The 23,898-nt window shown below is 36.7% G+C and overlaps 1 long non-coding RNA gene across 7 annotated transcripts in view; it reads right to left on the reverse strand.

The window, feature by feature from the left end:
* LOC135291068 (uncharacterized) overlaps window positions 1-23,898 on the reverse strand; it is a 99,504-nt gene that overhangs the window by 12,968 nt on the left and 62,638 nt on the right. For 6 of the 7 annotated variants that reach the window (XR_010353936.1, XR_010353938.1, XR_010353937.1 and 3 more), the window contains 2 exons: window positions 10,387-10,520; window positions 7,178-9,824 (listed from right to left, as the gene is read on the reverse strand). This is a non-coding gene — a long non-coding RNA (uncharacterized LOC135291068). Of the gene's footprint in view, window positions 1-7,177; window positions 9,825-10,386; window positions 10,521-23,898 lie in introns of those variants that run through there. The other variant, XR_010353933.1, reaches the window with a different exon arrangement.

A 23,898-nucleotide genomic window follows, 5' to 3' on the forward strand; every position in this document is an offset into this window, starting at 1 on the left:
TCAGAAGCCAAGAAGCAGGCTCCTTACCTATTTCTACAGTTATCCTGAAAATTCTTAAAGTAAGAATTAAAATGAGAGCATAGCCCTTTTTGCATAAGCATTAGACTACAGATAGTCAGCTTTTCTGCAAGCAAAGTTTGTGTGGTCACAGGGCAGATGAAAGAAAATTTTAGAGGAATTCAGAGATTGTGCTACCATACAACTGCTCAGCTTTTCTGTAAAGAAGAAGCTTCAAATTTTCATTCATCTAAATAATTTCTTGATGTATATTTCTGTTATATATCTGTTACCAGTATTAGCATAAATGCAGCCAGTATAGAATTTCCTTGTGCAGTTTAGATGGTCATCTTTAACAACAGACATATAAATAGAATTACTTCTATTTCTTCCTTTGGAAAAAAATGTTTCTTAAATCTTAGCATTCTATAATAAAGAACTCTGCCATTCAACTACTATTTATATGACTCAGTTATAAATATCAATACATACTGGTGAAGAGTATCTATTAATGCAAGTGCATACAAAGAATCACTTCCCACCTACTTTTCTTGATACGATTATATGGCTGTGCATTAAAGTTGTTACTTATACTCATGACATCCTGTGCAATGGGAAGGGAAAAAAGTCCAGGTGAACACTTCAAACAAAGAGGCAAAATGGCCCCTTTGCATCTGCTCTATCTGCTTTCTAGAAGCAGTCCTTACCTATCATGTAAAAATGCCTTGCATGAAGAACATGGCTATGCCACGTGCTGAGAAGTGGTGTTTGGGCATTCGTATTCTTTCATGCTCTATAATCTTTACAGGAGTAACATCATCTCTTCCCCAACACCTTTGTCTGCAGGAACCCTTGCCAAGACAGAAATTCTTAAGCTAACAGAACAAACTAGTGTTTTCTCTGAGCCTCATTATGACAGAAGATGAGAAAGCAGAGGGACTTCCAGAGCAGGACACCTCTAGGATACAGCTGCAGCTTCCTCCAGAGTCTGGTGAACAGCTAGCTAAATTCATTCTGTGTCTTCAGAAACGTCTCCAGCTCACTCTTTGGTCAGTGATGTGCAGGGATGTTCTTGAACCCTCTGTCCCCGCCTGTAGAATAACTGTCTTAAAACACTACTCCTCCTGACCAGTAATGATAGCAGAACTTGCAACCAGGAGTGGTCCTGCACCAGTAGGGGCAGAAAGAAAGTTTTTAAACCCCTTGCTTCAGTGAGGGGAAGCCCATGGACACAAGCTTGCCATATCCTTTGCTCTAAGTAGCCAGATACTAGGTCCCAAAACTCTTTTACAAGCCATTATGGGGACAGGGGAGATGTGTACAATATCAAACCAATACACAAAATTATTTCTGAATGCAAGGGTCACCTGGCTACACACTTAGCTGTATTTAATACCAACTGGAGTTCCTACAATACAGTTCCAGTGCTGAAAGTAACTGTCAGCTTTTCAGTAGTCTTCATAGGTATTTTTAGCAATCTAAAAAGCTGTCTTCTGGCTAGTGCAGTTTTGACCCTCCAGCAGAACATGAAAACTGTCACAGCTCTTAGATTAAAATGCTGGCGCAGTCCAAATGTCAAGTTCTTATTTACCAAAATTTTCATGCACTTCTTTTTGTGGCCTCATGTGGAGGTACGACAGCAAAAAACTACAGCTAGCTATGTCCAAAGAAACGCCAGAGTCAGCTCTCTTTTTTGCTGATATACTTTATCTGGATAGTAGTTGGCTCAACAGTGCAAGTATGAAGTCATATAACTGATTTCACCTTTCTCTGATCCTGCGTCTACTGGACATGTTACTTCCAGAAGATGTCAGGAGAAAGAAGCGCTGGTATCACTCATGTTAACAGTCCTGTCGTTCTGCACTGCTATAGATGAATAGATTTCAGAATGGCAGCTTGTGAATTAACATCTGTAGCAGTGATGAGACATGATGAGGTGTATTAATGAGAGTTCTTTCCCATGTTGTGTTACACTGAACACACACAAAAAAGGTATAGAATAAGTATAAAATATACATGAAAATGTACTCACTTTATGTTGGCTCATGTTTTTTAGAGTGATGAACAAATTTATCCATTGCAGTGAAAAAAATGTACCTAGGAACAAGAAGGGTTTTCACAGTGAAATTAAATGATCTACAGCTTTTTTGAGAACCTTTGTTAAAAGGCTCTTTTTGTTCCTGGTGTGAATTTTCTTAACCCTTGCTTTTGTGGGAGTAAGTCAGGCTGTGAATAGCATTTAAATATAATTTTTCACATAATGCCTAGCCTACTTTCAAAACTCAAGTAGCAATTTAGTTACCTGGATTTTATTATATATTTCTATTTCAAATCTCACCTGTGGTTTGAACATATTATGTCTTTCATTTCAATCCAGTTGCTATGACTCAAAAGCCCATGCTAGACTAGAATATGGTAATGGAGGCAATTATATAATTGAGTATGCAGCACTACTCTCAGGTTAAGGTTTCACACCTGGGTGTCATTATTCTCTCCCATATCAATTTATTATTTAAGGACTTACCATTTGAAAGCTCTTAGTGTGCTCTGGCAATTAGAGCTGCAGAGTTTCTATCTGCAGTAACTGTATTTATTTTGCTCTCCTAGCTTTTTGTGATAGAATAATTAGATCAGCTTATAATTCAGTAATGGCACACTCCTCTGAAGCTGCCAATATTGCCCAGCCCCTCTTTAATTATCTGCATGAAAAAAAAGATAGGTGCGGTCTGTATGACACATACACACACACACACACAGAGAACTAGGAAATAGAATTGTGATAAAAATACATCCAAATATTTCAATTGTATTCATATCGGTTGACCAGATTGATTTCTGCACTGGAACTACAATAGTTGCTACAATAGTAAGCTACATAGTAGCTCACCAAGGGAGTAAATTTCCCCAGTTTAAAAGCCTGAACAAAATCCATTTTGTTACGGTAATATTAAATATTGTTATTTATATTATGGCATTTAAATTACATTGTTATTCAAATTAGGCCTGTGCATCACAACTCATTGGAAAGTTTTGGGAGACAATCAGCTCTGGAAGTTTATTCATTCAATGCAATGGACACTAATAACATTATTTGCCTTCTTAAAGCCACAAAAAGCAGTGTAAGTTTCCTGTTTTACCATTTTACTTTTATACTTGTTACAATAAACCAAGCCTCTCCTTTTCAATTGAAGGGATGAGCCCATAATAAAGACAGCAAGAAGAAAAGAAAAAACCACAATGTTGTACAAACCTACATGAAGATACATACATGTCTATATATCCACAAAATCAGCAGAACACCTTTATGAGTACTTGCATCAAAAATGTTGCTAGATAGTTGATATTTAGGTGAACACAGGGCACCTTCAGAGAAATGTGTCCAAGCTTGCTATAAAGTAATGTAAATTAGCATCTGAAAAAGAGTTTACATTTTTCTAGTCTATACATGGAATCACAAAACTTGGTGAATTGTAATAAGTAAAGAACCACAGATATTTTATCTACCTTAACATTCATTCTCAGATGTATCACTTGTTCCTTCTCTTAAGTGTTTGCCTCACCATAAAATAAGCCCACTTATTCATACATGGTTTTCATTACTTTACATACTGAGCTTCAAAAACAAAAGCTCAGTAAATTTATTTCAACCTCTGTAAAGTTGCTTGGCGAGGGTCATGTCTACTTAACTGCAAACATGGTTGTCTTATTCGTTTGCTACTTTGGATTTTATGTGCTTGTATTCTAAAAGTCAATGTAAATAGCATGTAAATATTATAAGAAAAGAAGGATAAAGTCAAAGGCAGAGCAGGTGTGCAACGCCCTGTCAGACTCTCTTCACCCAGAAAACCAAAACCAGAAATTTGAAAATCTTTGATATTTACCTTTGCAGATACTCTCTTACCCTTGAATAACCCCAAATCCATTTTCCCCCTGATCTTGAACTCCCAAAGTAGGAGACATGGAAAGAAAGAAGACAAAGACAAATCCATAATTCCTACAACCAATAAGTTTTCTTAGATAGCAATCTATGAAACCACAACTATAAAAATGAGTCCTTGCAGAAAATTCGCAAAAGGTAGGGAACCACTAGAGTGTATAATTCAAGCTAATTTAAATAATGAGCTGAATAAATAATGTTTAGATTGGAACTTAAAAAGTATATTGTTATGTATTTTATGCATCTATAAATTTAAAATATAACCTGATTAATATAACTACATAGCAAAGTATCATGCAATTCTAGGAAAGGTTAAAATGATTTTGTGAAGTGTCTAAACTTGGTGCAATGTCTAAACTTGGAAATGGTAAGTACGGCAAGCTCCACATATAGCATTAGAAGACCTTAAAACCCGTAAGTTTTAGTACACCAGGTTCTTCTGTTACAGGTCACACGCACCACATATTTAATTGTACCATTCACCTTAACAGTAACACTTCTTCACTGGTGCAGCTGGCCAAGGCTGTGATGATTTATTACACTTGTGTTCTGGTTCCATCATGCCTGAATGACATCTGCCTATTTCCATTTCAGGGCACCTGCCACTACGCTATCTGAGCAAAAGCATGACACGCACTAATGTGCACAGATCAGTTACGTGATCATTTGCTTTAAGCATTACAGCCATTTTGGGTCTTTTTATACACTCTTCAAAAAGGGCAGCACTGAAACTAATAGCCTTAAATTTTGTTCTGGGTATTATGTGGCTAACTGACATTTAGAAACATAGTCTCAACAGTTTTATTTGAACAACAAACAAGACCACAACAGCATAAAGTGATTAACATCTGTGAAAGTGAGTGCTGGAATTAAACAACAAGTGTCTCAAGCCTTCAAAGAAAATTAGAGGAAAATCTTATTGAAGGTCAAGAGTTGGAACTTCTATTCACCAGATTCTCATGTATCGTTTTTTGCCAAAATAAATGTTAAATTAAAAATGTCTCCAGCATAAGCAAAGTCTTCTATCTGGAAGACACTGATGGTAAACAAGCAGCAGTTTTCCACCAAACTTTCACAGGACAAGAGCTGGACTTTTTATTTCTATTTGACTCCTCTTTCATGAACACTTGCATAACTGTTGATTGTCACATTAAAGTATCTATCTGGAAAAGACAAGGGCAGATTGGATATTTCCTCAAGTTACTGGCATTCAGAAGACTTTGAATTTCCTAATTTTATCTGTTTATTAAAGTGGTTTTGTAATCACTAGGGATATTAAGGCACATCAATGAGTAATCTATTCACCAAAGCAAAAGTTTAAATAGAAAGGTGAAAATACTCAGTACTTATCTAGACATTCTTCAAGTAATGCTGGTGGTTAGAAGGCAAAGGGATGCACTTCATGACTGGAACAGTCCCTACCCTTACGTAACATTTTGTCAAATCACTTGTATATCATATTAACATGTGGACACATGGTGAGCTTTTATATGTTTCAAATTTGAGTCTTTATATGTTTAAAGTGTTGCTTTGCTTCATTTTTTTCTACATTTCAAAAATATATATCTTCTCACAATGGTGGTGACAAGACTTATACTGAGTGCAAACAACAACTAAAAGATGAATGAAAAATTAATGTCTTTCTCTCTGAAGTTAGAGAAACAGAGCTTTGTGGAATTGGCAGCAAAAGAGAAAAGTCTTGTCCCAAAGGAAATCCAGTTTGTGAGGCAGAGTCAGAGCAAGAGTTTACCATGGTAGGTCATGAACAAAACTTGCAAAAGTACTATCCCAAAATTCAAAGGGGAAAAAATATTACTTATCTGCATCAATGCTTTGTAGATTTTCTGCTTTACAAAATGACAATTTGAAAGATTATTGCTTGTCAAGCTGTCTACTCCATGCAATCATTCCTTAAGCTGTCAGCCATAACTAACAGAATATTGGAAAGAAGATCCATAATTTCTAAATAGAAGTTGGTAAAAATTGTTCTATAGTTTGTACACCTATTGAAAATGTAGTATAAATAAGGTATGGCCAAAAATCTGTAGAACTTTTTTTCTCTGTATGTGGTTACAACTAAGCAGTTACAATTAAAGGTATTTTTAAGCCTACATTCCTGGAATTAATGCAGAGTTAGGGTTCCTCTTGTATGGGGATATTTCTAAGGCTGCACATCAGGAGGTAAGAGCTTATAAAACAAAGACTAATGTCACATCAGACATTCAAAAAATCTTTTCTTTCTGAAAAATTTCTTTGGGCAGATTAAAATTAAGTAGTTGAATACAGTCAGTGACAAGAACACATCTTTTCATGAGAACACAGGAAATTATCTTTAGTCCTTGATAAATGTAATAAAGATTTAGTATCCTTTTTAAGAATGCCTTGCATTTAATTATTTTTGAAGTGTTTATGTTATGGCAATTGCTCTTGAACACCTGGCTCATTTTTGCTATGAGTAAATACTTAGCCCAAAAATTCTTAAACTTTGAATTAATTAATTTCCAAGAGAACTACCTACTGATTTTATATCCAAAGCAATCAGAGCAGTACAACTTGACAGCCACTCAAATCTACTAAATATAAAGGTCTGCTGCCCCTGGAAGTGACTTCAGTGGCTCCTGGATTTCCTACAACACTGATTTGCCCTACAGTACTGGTCCCATCAAAGTGGCAAGATGCAATAAAAGTAGTTTAGAAGTACCAAGTTCTTAGAACACTTCAGATATATCATTCCTCCTCAATTTAGTGATGAATGGATCAGCTGTAGAGAAACTAAATTTTTTTTGACTGTTGCATATCCAGATGCTTATAGAAAGAGACAAATGTTAATAAACTTTCAAGAGCCAAGCACATTTATTTAGGGAGTCAGTCATTTGCATTTGCATTGTTCTTTTTAACACAAAAGGCCCAGGAGCATCCATGTTGATTATATAAAATGGCAGTGTTAGGGGTAGAATAGGTCCGAGTACATCAGGATGAGAAAACACATCCCTGATTACTCAAATCATCTTGTTCAAATTCTTTTCAGTAGAATCACAGAATTAAAAAACTTTTGTTTCCACTTACTTGAACCAATTAAATTTCTACTTTAAATCAAACAGTGTCATATACACTTCACAGTTCTACGTATACTCCAACTTGGTATAAATATCATACTAGGAGATTTAAGTCTGTAATGAAAATAAAAAAAACTTTATTTTCATTAAAAATAAAAAACTGGAAAAACTTATTTACTGTGTGCAGCAAAATCCACAGATTATATAAAGAATCTCAGTTTTCATTTTACAATACATACTTATGAATAGCAAAGAAAAAGAGTTTTGTGGGCTGGTATTCTCTAGGTAACTTCTACACTTAGAGGTCCTCTCTTATGCACACAGAGATTGAATTAGACACTGCTGTGTCATTCAGCTAAACAAGTTTCATGACCTTAAGTTTCCTGTCAGTTCTCATACATCTTCAACCTCAAAGTCAATCTTAATGTGCTTTTACTATTTTTTCCCCAGAGAAACGTCTTTCAAAAATCCTACTCTGACATTTAAGAAACCATATTGCTTACAGAAGTTATTAACATCTAAATATATTGGATTAATATGTATATAGAATTTACACAGTTTTCCAAACATCATAAACATGTTTCTCTGGGTTTACAGGGGTTTCTTTTTGTTGGTTAGTTTTTTTGGTTTTTTGGTTTGGGGTTTATTTGTGCATGCCTGAGTATGGTTTTATTTTGGTTTTTCCTGTTTAAATTGTCACTGCCAGACAGTGTACTTGAATGTGTAATTTTCTGGATGTGTAATTTCTAAGTAAATTCTGTATCTAAACTGTCTGGACCTTTGTTCTAAATGCCAAATAGAGGAAACAGTTCCACAAAGCTGAATATATCTTAAATAATTGCCACATTTATTTCTATTTATCCACAAATTCATTCTTGCACTATGTTATTGTTAATCAAAAAGTCCTGATTTATCATTCATAATGTCTTTCCTCTTCCTAAAGCACTCCTGATGTTTCTTTCTCTTTAAGAGCTAAGTCTTTTTATGGCACTAATTACTTAACACTGATACTGGTTATTTCAAATCTCTTTATTTCAAATGCAAAATTACTACAGTGACTGAAATTTCTTTATGAAAACCAAGAAAAAGTTCAGAGTTGATGAGAAAAAATCAGCATGTTCAAGAAGGAATCATTAAAACTCCTTGTTAAAATATGACAACAAAAGTATCCACAGTCTAGCATAAAAATATCTTCCAAGCTTGTCATATTCATCTCAATGAAAAATTTCAGGAAAAATAATAATGTCAGAAAATAATATTTTTCCACCTGAAGGTGGGGAAAGTGTAAAAATTAGGCAGATAGGTAGAGAAAATACACATTTTTAACCATCTCTTTCCTCTCTTTGATCCAGCTTATAAATGCCTTTTTGCCTCATTTATAACCAAGTTGAATGATGGACAAAGAACTTAAGGAGACAAACAGTAGGGATCAAAACTAGTGAATTTTGCATATTTTCACGCCAACAAGATCATTATAGAATGATGGTATTGTTCTTGAAAGCTTCAAGTTTTCCATTAAAGAAGAACTAAGATTAGATATTTTAAAGCTTCAGGTATGGAAAAATATTCTGTATGGGTTGCTTGAATCACAGGTGACTGTAGATGGAATGGCGAAATTCTCAAATGTCTCTCCACAGTGAAGTCCTGCTCCGTAAGAGGCAGGAATAGGGCCTTTTCCTGACTAATTCCCCTGTGTGACTGGGTTACCGTTTCTTAAAGTGCCCATATCATACAAAAAGAGTGTCCTTGGCCATTTGCTCCATTTTCCTCAGTAAGGGTAACTACTGACGTTCAGTAAGGGTCATTTCCAAATCTATAGCTTTTCCTTCAGGATTATATAGTAGTGATATTTTCATAGGAATAGACAATTCCAGTAACCATTCTGTTGTCACTGTAAGGGAGAAAAGAAAGCATCATACAGTCTTGCCATGGGCTGTGATGGTCTTCTCTTTTTAGTGTGCTCACATAACATTTAGAACATGCCAGCAGCAAAGCCAAAAGCAGGGTCCTGCACTGGGAAGAAAGAACCCCAGGAACCAGCACAGGCTGTGGCTGATCTGCTGGAAAGCAGCTCTAAGGAGGAAGATCTGGGGGTCCTAGGGGACAACAAGCTGTCCATGAGCCAGCAGTGTGTCCTGGTGGCCAAGAAGGCCAATGGTGTCCTGGGGTGCATTGGGAAGAGCAGTGCCAGCAGGGTGAGGGGGGTGATCCTGTCCTTCTACTCAGCCCTGGTGAGGCACATCTGTAGTGCTGTGTCCAGTTCTGGGCTCCTCAGGACCAGAAAGACATGAAGCCCCTGAAGTGGTGCAGCAAAGAGACAAAAAGATGATGAGGGGACTGGAGCACCTCACTTATGAGGAGAGACTGAGGGAACTTAACCTGCTTAGTCCAAAGGAGAGGGAACCTCAACAATGACTGCCTGTTTGAAGGGAGAGTGTCAAGAAGGTGGATGAAGGTGGTGCTGAGCAATGGGACAAGAGAAATGCACAGGAAGTTGCACCTGAACATCAGGTAGAACTTCTTTACTGTGTGGGTGACTGTGCATTGGAAAATCTTGCCTGGAGAGATTATGGATCTCCCTCACTGGAGACATTTAGGAGCAGTCTGGGCACAATTCTATTCAATGAGCTCTAGGGTGACCCTGCTGGAGCAGGGAGGCTGGACCAGATGTCACCTTGTTGTTACTTCCAACCTTACCCTTTGTGAGATTCTGTCAAAATATCAGACCCTGTACCTCAGGCTTCTCCTGAGCTTCTCCCACTGGAAAAAGGCCATTGTATTGATGTTGATGTTATGATGCTGGTTGATGTTATTTTTATTGGCCCACAGCAGCTCTGTAAGGGAGAGATAAAAATCCCTTAGAAAAAATAGAAAATTTTCGTGTGACATTGAGAACATCTCACAAATAAAACTTTTTCTTAGCCCTAGTCTCAAATGTCATTGACTTTCAGACTTTTCTAACTCTTAGACTGAGTCTGTGGGAAGAAGGCTACTGACATTTTAAATTTAAGTATCTATTGAAAGGCCAGAACCTGACTTCCAAGTGTATAAGAGACAGATTCTGTTAACTTCAGTTACCAGCAGAAAAAGCAATGTGCTTTCAGGTACAATACCTTTTTAGTCTCAATTTTATACTGTTGTGTTCTGAGCTTTCTCTGAAACCTACAAGAAAAAGCCCAAGGGACTTCACTTGGGAGATGCTTATTTCATACATATTTTATGCAAAGAACACAAATATTTTACACAAACATACATATTTTATACAAATATCAGTGTTTATTTCCATTTTTAAAAGGAAAGGTAAGGAAAGCATTGATCCAGCTTTATGTAATATAACTAACTTCTCTACCTTGAGACAAACAAACAAGCAGGGTAACAGCATATATTGGTACTCACAGGAGGGTAGGCCATTTTGGTACGTAAACATGAAGTTTAAGACCACATGCAGCTTCTTGATGATTTCCATTAACTCATTTCCAAAAAGGTCTTACATAATGAGAATAAGTAAATATTCCTCCATGGAAAAAAATCTGTTGAAGAGAAAATTGAGTCTACAATGAAAATTGAATAATTAATTCAAGCTATTGGACATTGTGTAATTTAATTTTTTCCTCTTAAAAACCTAGTGACACAGCCAATAAGTTTCTATCCAGTGATATTATCCATGGTCATAACATTACCAAGAATAAATGGCTCAAGAATTCCTTTTTGAGGACAAGAAAGTCTTCTTCTTTTGATTTTAGTAAAGCCTTACCACAGAGATAGAAACTCTCACCTTGACATAAGCCTTCATAAAACAAATACTTTAACTTACTGAAGCAGAGCTCACATTCTATACATTAGGATGTGAGCATTCTTGTCCTTTCTCTTGTCCCTTCCTGTCCTTTCTCTCTTTATGCATAATCCTAAACCTCCTTCTTGCCAGTTCTTCACGCCTTTTTTCCTATAATTCTATGTCTCACCTCGTCCATTTCTACCCTAGTCTAGTTTTGCTCACTTGGGTTTGTTTCTTACCCCTGTTCTCTCTCTTGTTCCCACTTTCTCTCTCTCCTTCTCTCCCTGACTCTCCCTCTCTAATAAGAAGAGAGAGCACTCTTCCTATTAATTGCTTCTTTCCCTTCAACCACCCCTCCCATCCAAACACTCTTTTCAAGTCACGGAAGAGACAGTCCTTTCTTTCATGCTACCTGAAGACCAGTACAGGAGCAATGAAGTTTAAGAAAAATAACCTCTCTGATCAGCTGTTGTCCCTGGCAAAGGAATAGCCCAGAGAAGTAACTGCAGAGAAAATCTCATTTTGAATCTCAAGCTCAAGCAGATTCCATCACTGGTGCATTGTGGAAGAGCTCTGAGAAGCAAGAGCAGGGTCTGTAGCCAGAGTCTCTAGAAAGTTTAGCTGCCAAATATTAACATAAATCTATAAAGCACAGGAAACTATTTATTTTATCTCAATGTAGGCAGCTTTCCATAAGAACAGTTAAAGGACATACCTGAAACAAAACACCTCCACAAATATTTCTGCGCTACATGCGTAGACTACTGCAAGTATCAAGAGAGTGTTGTCACCAAAGTGGTTGAGGAAAATATTGTAACGATGTATTTCAATTTAACTTTGGCTGATTTTCAGAAATAACTGGATGAGGTTAGCTGAAGGAGTGTTTATTCTTTTATTTAAATCTGCTTAAGGAAGACATTTGGAATCAAACATTTTGGACCTGGCAAAACTCTCAAACTGACATGCAATTGAAAGAAGACCATACAATGAAAAATCAGTGTGGAATCTCAGCTGCTGCCATGTCTGTTTACACTGCCTGTAATCTTAATTACTGCTTAGAGTCCGCATGTTGTTTTCACTTTCTCTAAGATCACCTCCCACCATTTAACTCCAATGCCTTAGTTTATGTGATCTATTTGTCAGCCATCTAACAAATCATTCAAATTGTACCAAATAAAGTTACTGTGAAATTTGAAGGTGATTGGCTTCATCTTATTCAAATGCTGGACTGTCTTGCAAGACAGCTTATGTAAAATCCCATAGTTACCATGAATTTTAAAAGACTGATCGTGTTTAAATTTATTTGCCTCAACAGGGCTTCAGCTCCTGGCATAATTATCATCTAACTAACAGCTCTCCAGACTTGCATGACAAACACCAGTGGACAGCAACAGATTACTGCTTTAAAGTCAGGCTTTTAACTTCCTATCTCCAGCAAGCATGGGAAAAAATATGTGACCCTAGAGAAGAAATCCTATTTGCAGAGTTGGAGGTGGGAGGATGCAAGTGTAGTGGTCATAAGTAAATGACAGTAAGTAAATAATATTAAGAAAAGCCAAGAGAGAATTTGTAGTTCAGGAAAAAAACCCAACCAAACACAATTCTGTCCCATATGCCTGTTACTAAGCACAATGAGTTTAATAAAGCTTTTGATGGAAATAGAAATAAAAAGATTCAACACCTTAAACATCAGTATCAGAACAGAGGATCCTCAGCAAAAGAGTGGAGAAAAGAACAGAATGTCTTTTGTTGTCTATTTAGTGTATTAGCCCCCCAAAAAATGTTTGTGAGAGAAAGGATTATGGAAAACAAAACCCTAATCCTAACAGATCATATGGTTGGTTGTGCTAGACGGACTCATTTATCTCCATTCAAGGAGGACAAGACCTTTATAATTCACTTGTGGCTTCATTGCTTGTGAATTATGAGCCTTGCTCCCTTACTAGTGGGCACCAATCTGTTATCCCAGCAGACTGCTGTTGCTGTTATGCACTTTTTTTCTGCTTTATTGATAGGTGCCAGAAGATCTTGTTTTTCTCTTATCTGTACCTCACAAATACAATGAAATGTACTTTCTTCTAACATAAAACAAGGCTAGGTGGTTATACAACATATATCCAGATTAATTCCTCTGAATATCCACTGTATCTCTTCATATCCTTTAGAAATTAAGTACTAAATAATTTCTTAGAGCTGAAAAATCTCCCAATTGTAAAAAGTAATAGTTTAATCTATGAAAAAGGACAAAAACATATATTAGTGAGTATGAAATCAAAGACTTACTGTACCCGCTAACCAAGAATTTATAGGCTTAGAAATGTATCGGCTTAGAAATAATCCCACAAAGATTAATATACAAATATTTATTGACAAAAAGGGACTAGTAAGTGTGCCAGATGACTGTCAGTCATGCAGAAGCAGAGGGCTCCTATACTGCCTTCATGCCATCACTATTAGTGTCACATAGTGCATGAAATTATCATTCCCAACAGGAGATATATACTTAGATGCTGGCTCTGTTGAAAGTCTGGAAGTCATTTAAAGTTGATTATGAAGTACACATGGTAAATTCTGATGCATAGAAGTTGTTATTAAAAATAGTAACTAAGCTGATAGATTTAAAAGTTATGGTTTTGAATTCCAAGTCTTCTTGGAGAAATTTAATCTGCAAGTGGAACTGCTGCAGAAATTTTAAAAGCCTCCACATAATCCATCATAATCATAATCCATTATTTGTAATGAACATGTGAAAAACAAGGTTTTTCCTTTGCATATTATTTGTGCAAGAGATGAGTTTGCGGCAGATACCTTCATGCAACTGCAGTTTCAGACACATCAGATTTTCTTTTAATTCTATCTGTTATTTAAAAACATAGATTTTTTTGTTGTTGTCAGAAATAAGTTAAAAATCCCCCAACCATACAATTTAGTTTGCTTTCCATGTCAGAGTTGTTCCCTACTGCATTGTTGAGTATAAGAAAAGAAACAGCATATAAAGTAGATGTAATATGTTAACAACTAAGATAAAGTGAAATAGCTTTGAAACTGATTATTCCTTTCTGGTAAATTATGTCCTCTAACATGTCAGTGAATAAAGTTCAGCATGGCTTGTTCAGTTTTTTGCTAATCACTTAGTAATAGCTCAGGGCAAAATGCCTTGGAAAGATTCTTCGTTCAGTAAAACTGAGAAATTGAACACTAAGCTAGTAAAAGAGAGACAAAGGAAAAGTGCAGGCTCCTATTATTATTACATTGGACAGGGATAGTAAATAATTGAGAGTTGTCACCTAGAAGTTTCTTCATTATTCATGGACTTAAATTTAGTCCTTTATATCAGTGCCATCTAATCTTGTTACATCACTAGCACTCCTCAACTCAAACATTCATATGTCTGCTGTGTATCATGTGATACACACTGGCTTTTCAGAGATATCACAGGCTGCTGATCTGCACCAGTCAAGAGCAATGTAATTGACACTGTCAGACAGAAATATTACTGCCAGATTGAAGAGTATAAATAATAAATAAAAAAATTCTTCCAATACTGCACAAAGAAATGTCCATAATAAGAAACAGATCTCTTCAATCACACCCACTGAGAATCACCCCCAAATTAAAATAGCAATAGATGAAATACTATTTATTAAATTATATTAATATAAATTAATTAAATTATACTGAGTGTCTGAGAGTACTGTGCACTCTTTTGATAATACATTGTATAGCTAGAGAGCACCTGTGTAGTTTACCATGAAGAGAAAGGGAAGATTGCAAGTAAGTAGTTCAGATTACTTCTTGCTTCTGTTTCTAGGTTTAAACACCTGTAGAGGAGTCTCAACAATGTGGCTGAAGATACAGATATTTAGAAATAAGGCAGGGCTAAACCTACCTAAATTGCTGCTTCATTTTATCATGGCAATAATATGAAAATACAGTGACTGGCCTGCAAAACTCATGAACAGGGAAATAAAAGTGAGGTTAACAAATTAATCTATTGTGTGTCTTAAAAGTTTTCAGGAAGTTCAGTTTCAATAAATATGAAATAATTAAAAGCCAAAGTCAATTTACTGCCACACCATCTGTACGTCTACACCACCAGTGGGTATGCATCAGTGTGTAGGGAGTTTAAACCTCAACTGTGACCAATAATGACCAATAAAGTGTGTCAGGTTTGCTTCTAACAGTGCTGGTGCACATTACTATGAAGAAAGTATTTCTTTTCCTCATTTCAATTTCTCATCCTATGAAAAGATGAGAAAAACAAAGAGGCTCTTATTTATTCATCACTGATGGGGAAAACTAGAGTATTAAACAACCTATTAGCCCAGTGGGATGTTCATCCCAATCCACCTCTCAGGTAAACTAGAAGCACAGTTGAATACAGTGAGATGAAGATGAGCAAGTCCAATGGATTGTGAGGACAGTAAAAAAAAAAAGTGGACAAAAGGAAATGGAAGTGGGAGAAAAATAACACAACTTCTTCAGAAAGGAAGTAATATCTTTCCTGGGTTGCTCTAAACTGAAGGAGTATTTCTGTTCTTTCTAATTTCTACCTCTAGTACAGAAACCACACCATGATTTCCATTATTTTCTTTGACTTTAGGAAGTGAAATTTCTTCCCCCTCTCAGCTGGCATTGAATAAATAATACCCAAATAATCCCTAAATCAGAAAACAGTTGCATCAAAAAGTGTCCATATTTACTTGGAGTTCAATACTCTTGTTTGTTACCATGTTCTGTGTTACTAAACCCCAAGGTCAGTGAACAGATAGACAGATACAGTTCAGTGGGAGATGGCGAAGGTACACTGTGTTACATGGCAGGGGAGCTCTATGCTTCTGATACAATAGGCAAAATGAGGGAAAGAAACCTAGGTTTGCCTTACTATAAATAAACTTGACACACTGCCAAAGGTAGTAACAAAAAATTGTGTACAAAGATTAATTACATAGTTTTATAATAATTGGTAGCTCTTATGTATCAGTTATGAAGCCAAAACATGAACATTTAACAAAGACAATCACATAACTGAATCCCTAAATCATTTTAGGAAAGTGCGTATTTAATATTCTTTTGTGTTTACTTGGCCTTTCACCTAATTCTTTGTTCTTTGATTAAATAACAGTTATATTTGCAGAGGTTTTTTGTGGCTTTTTCTTTTCTTTATTTTAAATTTTAGCAACTACTCAGCAACCAAACCTAATTTTAGGACTCTAGGGTTTCTTTTGTGATTGTATTTTGTACTGGAATACCACATCTTGCTACCTGCATTCTATGATCTGTAAAGATACCTTGAATCTAAAGTAATTATGAAAAAGGCAGTTACCATATTAGAATAAAAGGTGGGTTTCATGTTTAATAATTGAAAAACAAGAGACCCTGAACTTATATTCACCTAACAGTTGTAATTTCCCATATTACTAAAAGCTTCTCTTTTCACCAGATGAGGCCATAGGGCTTTGAGTTTTGCTGTCTCCACACTGGTATTGGACATGAGAATCAGGAAAAACTTATAATATCCATCTGTAGACATGGTCACATAACAAAGTATGACAGCCTTCAGTTTCCAATGACATCCTGAGGTAAATGCAAATTTAGATATGCATTATTTTATGAAGATTGGGAGTACCTAAACATGAAATGGCTTCCTTTTGTTCCAAAATCAGCAAAAACTGAGTACAATAGACCAGGATGCACAAAAGCAGATCCCTCATATACCCTCAAATTCTAATTAATTCCTATCAGTCAGTCTTTTTATATTTTAGGGCACACAGTAACACAATGTGGGGTGTCATTTTGCTCATTTTCTCTAACAATGGTAGCAATTTGTGAATAATATCAGGAAGCAGAGATTGTTCTGGCATCAAATATTTTTCCCTAAATCATATGATAATTCTGTTTCTCTTCCTCCAGAACTCAGCTTTTCTGAAGGGCAGAAAGTTTTTCCTAACCAGAAGTTTCTTGAAAAGAAACAAACTAAAAGGAAATAATTAAAGCATGGCTTGAAACAGATAATATAACTTTTGTCCTGCATGTTTATCTTTCTCGATTCATTCTATAGCTCTTAAAACAACCTCTATCTTTACAGAAGAATCTTAATAACTTACATCACTAGTCCTATTGTTCACATCCCTAATGGTGATAGGTGAATGCAACAGCTTTAAATAATTCCTATGAAAACAAAACTCAAGCATAAAAATCTGGTGGTTTTTTGTTTAATTCTAAAGTTATTTAGACTAATTGTCAAATGAGTCAACTGCAGTCATCATATTTTTTATCCTGTTGAGCTTACACATGAAATTTGATACTAGCAGGCACCTCTGCTATGATATTAATTCTCCAGATTTGGCAGTTTTGTATATTCCTATATAATCCTTACATTTCATTAATGTATTTAAATAAATAGTTAAACAAAAACCCACCAAGTGAAAAACCCAAAACACAAATGTGACAATTCCAGACATACCCAATCAGAAGCTGATTTTGATTTAGATTTATAGGGCCAAAGGGGGGACAAGAGAAGCAGTAGCTCTTTCATATCTGCACACCTGTGCAGCGTCAGGTGAGCTGTCTATAGGCAACAAAGGCCTTCAAGTCAGTGGGAATCACATTCAGCAAACATTTTAAATTGCTCACTGTTATTCTGGGAGATACTGTTGCTTCCTAGATGTGTCTTTCAGAATGCTTCAGGAACTTGAAAGTAGCCTCTATGCTGTTAAAGTGAATCCCTTATATGATTTACCATCATCTTTTTAAAAATATCACCACAAAGCTGAGACTTGCTTTGCAATAAAGATGAATTCCACTCTTTAGTGCATGTTTCAAAATAAATGGATTATATTAACTGATGGACAATTCCCCCCTCTCTCTATGATTACTTCTAATTTTTACATTCATAAAGCCATGGATTACTAATAACAGCTGTCATTCATATTCTCTGAAACAGTCTGACACTAAGTACTAGAGATCACAGTGATTTTTGAGATGAAAATGTAATGAAAACTTTATAATGAAAACTGTGCTTGCAGATAATGTACAGACACAATTGCACTTCCTCCTCAAGGATTTAATAAATACTACTAGCTTATACACTATCCCATTTCCCTAAAATGGACTGAAACAGCCTTTGAGCACAGACAGGAGTGTCCACTGGTGTCCCTTAATGAATCCCTAAAACCTATCCCTATGCATAACTGCCTTACATCAGTTTGCTTCTGTCCCTATGCTTGTCTGGCATCCCAGGTCACATACAAGCAAAGAAAGTTAGGCTAAGGGCCAGTTAATTCAATTCCAACAGAAAGCTCACTGATGTTTGGTATTCTCAATTGCAATACATTTCAAATAAAGACTGTCACATGCTTTGGCTCTGCACACAACCTGAATCCAATGGAACAACTTTCTGTGAGATTTTCAATACCAAAGCATACCAGGCTACAGGTATACAACCCTGGGTGAGCTCACAGCAAAAATCTTTTGAATGGAAAACTCCTAAGGGCAACGTGACAATTGTCACAAAAGAAAACTGCACAGGGTAATGTAAGAGGCTCTGAGCATCTGCCAGAGGAGAATCATGAAAATGCAAACACCTGAATCACACTCATGCAGTATTTTTAAGGGCTCAATTGTGCTAAAATAGCTTGTTTCCTTTCTTCTGCTGTTTTTTCCTTCTTTTCGCAAACACTTCCCTTTTGCAAAGATCGCGCCTATCATTACCTCTTCAAGTGTGCAGATTCCACTGAAAAGCAAAACCTACATAAAGTATCATATGAAGTTTGATTCCTAACCTGGATTTCAGAGGATACATCCATTTCAGTTCTCTTTCTCCAGGCACAAGAGTCTGGGCAATTCTTATATTCACAGCTGTATTTTCTTTCAAAAAATGAAAGGAAAGCCAGGCAAAAAGGACACATTCTGCCACTTCCCCCTATATATTCCCTTCAGCGTCCTAGCCTAGATGAAATGAGGATACTCTTCCTCAAGGAAAACTGGAAAAACAGTAGTAAAGTAGAATGCTGCAGTTCCTTATCTCACTCAAAAAACGCAACAAAGCAAACCCGAAGTTCATTAATTAGCAATTAGTATTCTCAGTGGTGGAGTAACAATGCAACTGAGCTAACAGGCTACAGCACAGTTTAAAACTAATAACAGCTGAAATATTTATTGGGTTACTCAGGTCAAAGCAGTCTGCCACGCAGAACTTCATTAAATGTCATCTTTGCTATTAAAAACAAATCCTAACTTGACTGCAGGGAGTGAGGGGATGTCTGCAGCACAGGCAGAAACACCAAACTACTTTGTGCGTTGACTTTCTATGTGTGAGATATATAGTCAGCATTTCTAATGAATCTGCTTGGAGTGGCTGGAATATTATGATTTATAGCATCTTCCCCCTCTCCATCATAGCATTTTATTAGATGGATGGGAAGCCAGTAGTAATGAGGTTAGGAATGAGAAAACATCCATCAAGCTTGGCTACATCTTCTCAGTAAAGACAACACACTATCTTGTACGTCACAGGCAGTGATTTGGTCACGATGGTATAAAATGTGTGATTAAAACCAAGCACTTGACAGTAGATAATAGGCATCTAGTTAAAAAATAGCTCTAGTGTTCCTGACTTTTAATTAAACCCAACTCATAAATATGCACTGTGGTAAATATACTGCAGAATTGGTCTTTTTTATATTCCACCACATAACAATTACCTCCAGAATGAACACTTTATTTCACTACATGCTGTTATTAGGCCAGAGAGAGTCTAAGAGACAGGCTAAAATACAAATGTTGAGCCAGTGATGTCAGACAGGTACACAATGATCCCATCCACTTCAATTGCTTTCTCTCCTTCTCACACTTCCTACTGCAGTTATCAATCTAAAATAAAGCATCCTTGATCATTCTTAGCAATCTTTCAAGCCACCTTTGATTGCTTCAGTAATAACAGAGAGAGGGGGCCTCTTAAATGTAGAATGCTAGTGCACTGTAAATCTATCTCTTTAACAGGTTTATTCTTTTGTGTGTGGCTCATTTACAGAAGACTTTTTTACGTGGCTTTGAATAATGTAAAGCTGACAAATTTGTGTACAGAAGCCACAGTCAGTATGCAGGCACTTGTTCAGCAAGCTATTTAACTGTGCCTGACTTAAGTGCTTGAGTCATCTCATGGAGGTTAACAGTCAATTACCCATTGATTGCTAACTCAACAATTGATCAATAAAGGAGTAATCCAGTTCCCTCATGGCTTCAAGAGACAACATCCTTGTGCTGAAACCAGAGACACTGGGGTCAAGTTCTACATGTCAGGGAATTCTTGCAGCTGTAAAGGCAATGGGAGGCTTTTGGTGCCACAGATCACAGTACGGGAGGAGTCAAGACCAGCATAGCTGCTCAGGGTTTCATTCAGTGGGATACATGGTAACTTAAGACCCTCTGTTCTAATAGCAAAAAGTAATCATTTCTGGTTTTAAGGAAATCATTCTAAGATACTAAATGAGGTACATTGGTGTCTGCTTACTTGTGAGCAGGGAACAACCATGAGCCTAATGGATGTACTACAATTGGTATGTACTCTACATGGTACATTTGGTATGACTAAATCTCTTCACTATTTTCCATTGTAAATGAAATACTATTTATCATATCTGATCAGAGATATTAAAAATTCTTTGGATGTTGAGACAAAAGGGTATAAAATACATGAAATATAATGATTTTATTTTTTTTTTCTGTAGTTTTTCAGTAATACAGTGAACATAGCATTTTTAAATTGTCACAGGCAGAAAATTGACATTTTGTAATGGTGACACATCTTGCTAAGAATGATCAGTTTTCCAGTGCAGCTGAATCACTGAACTTTGTAATTTTCCTAAAAATTTGCAAATTAGTGATTTCTGCTGTAAACCACTCTTTTTTCCCCTCTAGGGAAACCTTTGAAGCATTTGTTAGTGGCCTCCAGGGAGGTAAATATTCATGTGATGTTTCTTCTGTTCCCACATGCTACACCAAAAGATACCTATAAATACACAAGATATGTTTCAAAGTTAACTTTTGCATATTATCAAAGTCTGCATTGCTGGGGTTTTTTATAGGCAGAGGAAAAGGAAATGGCATTTCTTACTTTCAGCATAAAGACAGCTGGATCCATAATATAGGTATCTTTCAAAAATGAACCTGTAAAGTTGCATTAAGGATCATTTTTTAAAAAGCTGTTTTATCAATAAAAAGTACAATTTTTTCTGTGATGACAGAATGGGTCAGGTTGGAAGGGACAATAGAGGGGTCAGCTGGTCCAAATTCCCTGCTCCACAGGATGACATCCAGAGACTTCCTAAATATCTCCAATAAAGGACATTCCACAACCTGTCTGGGCAATCTATCCCAGTGTGTGGTCACAGGCACATTAAGGAAGTTCTTCCTTACATTCGTGTGGAACTTTGTATTCATGTGCATCAGTTTCTATTCTCTGTCTCTCGTCCTATTGCTCAGCATCACCAAGCAGAGCCTGGATCCGTGGTCAACACCCTCCCTTCAGAGACCCACAGACAGTGATGAGGTCCCTTGTCTCTCAGTCAACTCTTCTCAAAGCTAACAGCTAAACAGCTTCCTCAGCCTTTCCTCATGAGAGATGCTCCAGTCCCCTCATCATCTTTGTCAGTCTCTGCTGCACCTACTCCAGGAGCTTCATCTCTCTCCTCTCCTGAGGAGCCCAGAACTGGACACAGCACTCCAGATGTGCCTCACCAGGGCTGAGTAGAAGGACAGGATCATCCCCCCTCACCCTGCTGGCACTGCTCTTCCCAATGCACCCCAGGACACCATTGGCCTTCTTGGCCACCAGGACACACTTCTGGCTCATGGAGAGCTTGCTGTCCACCAGGAACCCCAGGTCCTTCTCCTCAGAGCTGCTTTCCAGCAGGTCAGTCTCAGACTGTGCTGGTGCCTGGGGTTATTCCTTCCCAGTGCAGGAGCCTGCATTTGCTTTTGTTGAACTTCAGACAGTTCTTTGCCCATCTAAAGGACTGCCCAGCACTCTAGGCATTGATGTTTGGTAAAATAACTACATGATGGATTTAATCCTAAATAATAGTCCTAAAAATACACAAAAAACCAGTAACCTACTTCCTTATATTGTAAGTGTTCTGCCAGGGACTGTCCTCATATAGCCCGTTCAAGTGTCATGCATTTAAGTGATTTGTCATTTATTTCATGCCATGATGCTAATTTTAAAGGTTAAACTAATTTCAATAGTTTCAGAAAATTATTGAAGTTTCACTGGATGGAAATGGTGGCATCACCAATCAAGTTCACTCTGCCATATAGTGAGGTGAAATATCTCTTGGTGCTATATTAACAGCTTACTATTTACAATGAATTTTAATAACAGGATTAATTTGCATCAACACAAAGATAAACTTGAATACTAATAAAAGGTGGGCTATGATGCCATCTAAATACACCACTAAGACCTTCATACAAAACCAAAATTGTTTATTGGATGAAGGAAGCACTGTTCAAATAGACTATGATCTGTGTACTTGCAGTCATCATAATCCTTGCAGAAAGAGATTTATTATGATGGCTTTTATTATGCATTCATTTTTAGAGGAATAAATTACATGCTCCTTTTGCTGTGTTAGTATTGAAGGTGACCATGGATGCTGTTGTGCATTCCCATGGAAACACATTTATACAGTGCCAATTAATCAGGAGGTGGGAATATTGGCCAGAGGATTCCAGTATCTCAGCTAAAGGTCAATATGGCTACCACCCAGCAAGAAATTACTTAGTAATATCTTGTGTAGTCAGCACTGTGTTCAAGCCCAGCTTCTGCTAAGGGAGTTGAATATACAAACTTCTCAATGAGAGCAGGTGCTACCAAAGGAGCCATCCTTGTATTGAGAAGGCAGCTTAAAATAAATATAAATCATATCCATGACCTCCCCTGACCAAGCCAGCTTTTGTACTTTTTCATCTCTAATAGTCTTAATGTTTCATCACAGAACCTAGCAAAATTTCTATATTGACACTTAGCCAGTAAATCCACACATAGACTCTTAATGTTGACTAGTCCCTCCCCTTTTCACAGACTGCAAGAAATTCTAACCCTGACCAAAAACTACATCAGGTTAGACAGCTTAGATACTTTCTAGCATCCAAGGAAAAAAGCATATCTTTTCTAAGGGTTAATCAGAAAATAACTGCCAATCCAATTTTTTCTGCTATTGTTAAGGCTTCTTAGTGTTCAAGTGAGGTTTTCATATAGCTTTCTTCACATACTTCCATGAAAAAAACTATTGAGAATTTATTGGTGTCTTCAAAAATGCCCAAAGAGGTCTGAATTAGCAAGGTGAGGTCTGGTATGGTTTTCAATTTAAGACTAAAAACTGACCTTGACTTGAATTGAATTGAATGACAATTTAGCTTTAGCACAGGTAAGGAGATATTAACTTCTGTTCTTATATTCCAAAAGAAATACCCATACTTTGTGTTCTCTGCAAACATGGTGGCCACTGGGAAAAACTATTACAAGACTTTGCTGCAAACACATTTCAGTACAAAAGGTCTTACCAACATTGTGCATGATGACAGCAAAGAAACACCTGTACCTTTGGAGGATGAGATGCAAGCTGGGCTATCTCCTCCTTCATCACTCTCACTTTTTCTTTGACTCTCTGCTTTCTGAACTCTGCATGTTTAGACAGCTCATCAGACAGATTCCCTTGCCATACAGGACATGTACCATTAATAGCAGTCTCGTCTTTCATTATCATTCTCAAATTCTTCACACCCTGCAGGAAGAAACTTGAAGTCTGCAATTTTGTCCCCACATGCCAACGAAGCTTAGATGAGAAGAATTCATTCTTTGAATTCTTCTGTTCTGAAAGTCACCGTCCCTCATTAAAGTATTTTAATCCACAAAAATTCAGTCAGGTTTTCAACAGAAAACTTTATTTTCTCTATAATTTTATTATTAATTGGACTGAAAGAAAAAGTTCCAACTTTTCCCACAGGCCAGGAAGAAAGAATCATTGCATATTCACTTATTTCCGTGTATTTGTTCTATGTCAATAATATCTCTTCTAATTTTATTATTGCTAATAGAAAAGCCTCATTTTTCATCAGCAACAGCTGAC

This window comes from Passer domesticus, chromosome Z (assembly GCF_036417665.1).
Source record: "Passer domesticus isolate bPasDom1 chromosome Z, bPasDom1.hap1, whole genome shotgun sequence".
Lineage (NCBI taxonomy): Eukaryota > Metazoa > Chordata > Aves > Passeriformes > Passeridae > Passer > Passer domesticus.